The sequence below is a fragment of the Saccopteryx leptura genome, chromosome 1 (genome assembly GCF_036850995.1).
Source record: "Saccopteryx leptura isolate mSacLep1 chromosome 1, mSacLep1_pri_phased_curated, whole genome shotgun sequence".
Taxonomy (NCBI): Eukaryota; Metazoa; Chordata; class Mammalia; order Chiroptera; family Emballonuridae; genus Saccopteryx; species Saccopteryx leptura.
This window is the reverse complement of record NC_089503.1, coordinates 112,689,514-112,695,666: the sequence shown is the minus strand read 5'-3', so window position 1 is coordinate 112,695,666 and position 6,153 is coordinate 112,689,514.

The window sequence follows — 6,153 nt, the reverse complement described above, 5'->3', positions numbered from 1 at the left end:
AGATATAACCATTATAAATATCTATGCACCTAATATAAGAGCACCTAAATATATAAAGCAGACTTTGATGGATATAAAGGGCGAGATCAACCTGACCATGTGGTGGTGCAGCAGATAGAGCATCAAATGGGATGCCAAGGATCCAGGTTCAAGACCCCGAGGTCACCAGCTTGAGCGCAGGATCATCTGGTTTGAGCAAAAGCTCACCAGCTTGGACCCAAGGTTGCTGGCTTGAGCAAGGGGTTACTTGGTCTGCTGAAGGCTCGTGGTCAAGGCACATATGAGAAAGCAATCAATGAACAACTAAGGTGTCGCAACATGCAACAAAAAACTAATGATTGATGCTTCTCATCACTTCGTTCCTGTCTGTCTCTCCCTGTCTATCCCTCTTTCTGACTCTCTACTTGTCAGTGTAAAAAAAAAAAAAAAAAGGGCGAGATCAACAGCAATGCTATAATAGTATGAGATTTTATTACCCCACTAAAATCACTAGATATATCCTCAAGAAAGATAATTCACAAAGAAACAGCAGACTTAAAAGACACACTAGATCAATGGGATTTAGTAGATATCTTCAGAACCTTTCACCCTAAAGCAGCAGAATATACATATTTTTTTAAGTGCTCGTGGTACATTCTCGGGGATAGACCATATGTTAGGGCACAAAAGTGGGTTCAACAAATTTAAGAAGAATGAAATCATATCAAGCATTTTCTCTGATAACAATGGCATGAAACTAGAAATCAACCACAACAGAAAAACTCAAAAATTCTCAAACACATGGAAACTAAATAGCAACTTGTTAAATAACAAATGGGTTAACAATGAGATCAAAGAAGATATTTAAAAAAATTCCTAAAAACGAATGATAATGAGCATACAACAATTCAAAATTTATAAGACACAGCAAAAGCAGTACTGAGAGGGAAGTACATAGCACTACAGGCATACCTTAAGAAACTAGAAAAAACTCAAATAAACAACTCTACCCTGCATCTAAAAGAGCTAGAAAAAAAAACAGCAAGTAAAGCCCAGATATAGTAGAAGGAACGAAATAATAAAGATCAGAGAGGAAATAAATGACATAGAGGCTAAAGAAACAATTCAGAGGATCAGTGAAACCAGGAGTTGTTTCTTTGAAAAGATAAACAAAATCAATGAACCTTTAACTAGACTCACCAAGAAAAGAAAAAAAAGAGGACTCAAATAAATAAAATTAGAAATGAGAGTGGAGAAATAACAACTTACACAACAGAAATACAAAATATTGTAAGAAAATACTATGAAGAACTGTATGCCAAAAAACTAGACAACTTAGATGAAATGAACAAATTCCTTGAAACATACAATCTTCCAAAAATCAATCTGGAAAAATCAGAAAACCTAAGCAGACCGATTATAACAAATGAGATTGAAAAGTTATCAAAAAACTCCCAACAAAGAAAAGTCCTGGGCCTGATGGCTTCACAAGTGAATTCTACCAAATATTGAAAGAAGAAGTAACTTTTATCTTTCTCAAGCTATTTCAAAAAATTCAAGAGGAAGGAAGACTTACAAGCTCCTTTTATGAGGCGAGCATAATTCTGATTCCAAAACCAGGCAAAGACAACACAAAGAAAGAAAATTATAGGCCAATATCCCTGATGAATATAGATGCTAAAATCCTAAACAAAATATTAGCAAATATTCTGGGGAGGCAAGTCTGGTACAATATTTGCAAATCAATCAATGTAACTTATCACATAAACAAAAGGAAAGAGAAAAACCACATGATAATTTCAATAGATGCAGAAAAAGCATTTGATAAAATCCAGCACCCAATAAGGATCAAAACTCTCAGCAAAGTGGGAATACAAGGAACATACCTCAACGTGGTAAAGGCCATCTATGACAAACCCACAGCCAACATCATACTCAGTGGGCAAAACTTAAAAGCAATCCCCTTAAGATCAGAAACAAAGCAGGAGTGCCCCCTTTCACCACTCTTATTCAACATAGTTTTGGAAGTCCTAGCCACAGCAATCAGATAAGAAGAAGAAATAAAAGGCATCCAAATTGGAAAAGAAGAAGTAAACTAATCATTATCTGCAGATGAAATGATATTGTATATAGAAAATTCTAAAGTCTCAGTTGAAAAACTACTGAACCTGATAAATGAATTCAGCAAGGTGGCAGGATATAAAATTAATACTCAGAAATCAGAGGCATTTTTATACATCAACAATGAACTGTCAGAAAGAAAAATTAAAGAAACAATCCCCTTCACTACTGCAACAAAAAAATAAAGTACCTAGGAGTAAATTTAATGAAGGAGATTAAAGACTTGTACTTGGAAAATTATAAAACACCAAAAATTTATATGGAACCAAATAAGAACACAAATAGCATTGGCAATCTTGAAAAGAAAGAATAAAGCGGGAGGTATCACAGTTCCCGATATCAAGTTATACTCAAGACCATTGTACTCAAAACAGCCTGGTACTGGCATAAGAACAGGCATACAGATCAATGGAACAGAACAGAGAACCCACAAATAAACCCACAGCTTTTTGGACAAGTGATATTTGACAAAGGAGGTAAGAGCATACAATGGAGTAAAGATAGTCTCTTTAATAAAAGGTGTTGGGAAAATTGGACAGCTACCTGCAAAAAAATGAAACTAGACCACCAACTTACACCATTCACAAAAATCAACTCAAAATGGATAAAAGACTTAAATGTAAGCTGTGAAACCATAAGCATCTTAGAAGAAAACATAGGCAATAAGCTCTCCGACATCTCTTGCAGCAATATATTTATATTTGCTGATTTATCTCCACGGGCAAGTGAAATAAAAGATAGCATAAACAAATGGGACTATATCAAACTAAAAAGCTTTTCCACAGCTAAAGACAATAAGAACAGAATAAAAAGACAAACTACACAATAGGAGAACATATTCGACAATAGGTCTGATAAGGGGTTAATAACCAAAATTTATAATGGGCTTGTAAAATTCAACACCAGGATGACAAATAATCCACCATAAAATGGGCAAAAAAAATGAATAGACACTTCTTCAAAGAGGACATACAGATGGACAATAGGCATATGAAAAAATGCTCAACATCACTAATCATTAGAGAAATGCAAATTAAAACCACAATGAGATATCACCTCACACCAGTTAGAATGGCGCTCATCAACAAAACAACACAGAGTAAGTGCTGACCAGGATGTGGAGAAAAGGGAACCCTCCTGCACTGCTGGTGGGAATGCAGACTGATGCAGCCACTGTGGAAAACCGTATGGAGATTCCCCCCAAAATTAAAAATCAATCTACCTTTTGACCCAGCTATCCCACTTTTAGGAATATACCCTAAGAACACCATAGCACTGTTCCAAAAGGAGAAATGCACCCCCATGTTTATGGCAGCATTGTTCACAATAGCAAAGATCTGGAAACAGCCCAAGTGTCCATCAGTGGACAAGTGGATTAAAAAGCTTTGGTATATATATACTATGGAATACTACTCAGCCATAAGAAATGATGACATCGGATCATTTACAATAACATGGATGGACCTTTGTAACATTATATTGAGTGAAATAAGTAAATCAGGAAAAACTAAGAACTATATGATCCCATACATAGATGGGACATAATAATGAGAGTCAGAGACATAAACAAAAGTGTGATGGTTGGGGGGGGGGGAGAGGGAGAAGGTGGAGGGGAGGAGCACAAAAAACAGATAGAAGGTGACAGAAGACAGTTTGACTTTGGGTGAGGGATATGCAACATAATCAAATGTCAAAATAATATGGAGATGTTTTCTCTGAACATATGTACCCTGATTTATCAATGTCACCCCATTAAAATAAATTTAAAAAAGAGGTAATGAGGAAAGCTTCATTAGATCTCAGTTTGTTAAAAAAAATCTATAAACTGGCCCTGGCATTGGCCAGGTGTGAAGAAGTCCTGGGTTCGATTCCTGGCTAGAGCACACAGGAGAATCACCTATCTGCTTCTCCACCCTTTCTCCTCTCCTTTCTCTCTATCTCTCTCTTCCCCTCCCACAGCCAAGGCTCCATTGGAGCAAAGTTGGCCCACTTGCTGAGGATGGCTCCATGGCCTCCACCTCAGGCATGAGAATGGCTCTGGTGGCAAAAGAGCAACGCCCCAGGATCGGCAGAGCATTGTCCCCTGGTGGGCATGCCGGGTGGATCCCAATTGGCTGTATGCGGGAGTCTGTCTCTCTACCTCCCCACATCTCACTTCAGAAAACTGCAAAGTAAAAATATTTATAAACTATTTTATAGAAATGAACTACATATTAGATTATATGTTAGGACTGTTAATCATTTTAGATATGATAATGGTATTATTGCTCTGTAAGAGAGTGTGTATATATTTACATACATATATGCATTATAGAGAGAAAATAAATAATTATAACCTATTATTATTTTTATAAACTTGTATGTGTGTCAGAAAGTTAAAAATAATTCTAACTCAAATATAATTTGGAATTTATGGTTTAAATTTTTTTGTGTAAATGAAATTTATAATTTATTATTTAGGTCAACAGGACAAAATTTTATCTGTTCTGATTGTGATAGACTGGGTATCTCTAGCTACAATAAAAATACCAGGTTATCATAATCCAGAAATATTTTGGTGCAGTAGAATATAATTAGAAAAGTAATTGTATTAGGTTTTTTTTTATTCTTTACAATTCAGTGTCAGAAAAACTAATTTAATTCTGTTCATAGTAGAGGTACAAATAAGGGGAAGAATCTAGGGTCAAACATATGTGAGAAAAGTAAAATAATTAAAGAAATGCCAAGGTTTTTTGTTTCTTATATTTATGTAAATGGAAGGTAAAATACATATAATCAAAATGAAGTGAATAAATTAATAAACACTACATTGAAAAAATAATTGATTAACTGATTGTTTTAACAACTCAGTTTTTTTTAAATCAAATGTAAAATTATTCTCAAATTTTACTGTCATTACATAATACTTTAAAATTATTGTACATCAATGCTAAAATACAGCAACAATGCTGACTGGAAATACATATAAGAAAAGACATAATATATTTCATTTCTTATTTTGAAATCCAAGAACCTATAATATTATGATATACTATAAAGACAAATTAATTTGAACTATTTTTATTTTATTTATATTAGTGTGATATTCCTCCAAAATAATACATCAGAGAATGATATCTCAGGTTAATTTTCAACTGTTTCATCTATATAATTTAATCTATAAAGGTCATAAGGTTAATGACAGCTATAATATGTCTAAACCCTAACTAGATTGTCCTGATTTTGTGGCTTAGAATTTTCTTCCTCGTTTAAAGTCCAAATCAGTTTTAATAGGGAATGTCATCTACACTGTTCTAAGGGTGCAATAATAAATCAATGTCAAAGGAATTATTTTCCTTTCAATACCCCACATTAATTAAATGTAGTGTATTGATTTCATAGTTTTTTTTCCATAAATACATTGACCTTTTTGAATGCAAATATTCCCTTTTTTGACAGCATTTGACATCAGTAACAGATTGATGTTAACATACCTGTGTTACTAACAAAAGAGAAAATATCCAGACATCTAATTAAACTGGATTAACCAGGGCAGCTTCACAGTCAGTGCAGGCATCTGGGCATCCACAAAGGCAGGAAAGCCTGGCTTTCCCATCTCCCCAGGGAACAGAAAGCCTGCTGCCTGGATTAATGGGGGAGGGATAAACAGTAAGGGGAGAATTCCTTTGCCGGATACATACACAGTAGAACTGTGAGGCACACTCAGTAGAAGCCAGAATGATCGTGAAGGTGAGGAGACTAGCCTGGGGAAATCGGGAAAAGGATTAAATAGGATAAGGGCAGCCACCCCAAAAGATCCAGGGGAGGGATTGGATAGGGCAACGCACCAGCATAGTCTCTGGAAGATCCAGAAAAAGTTTTGGGTAGTTTGAAAGAAAGCCTACTTTCACCTAGTCGCAATGAAATATATTGAAAGCTAATCAAAGACACTCTCTCTCTCTCTCTCTCTCTCTCTCTCTCTCTCTCTCTCTCTCTTTAGCAGCCAAGGGGGCCAGAGCAGTGGTCCCCAACCTTTTTTGGGCCACGAACTGGTTTAATGTCAGAAAATATTTT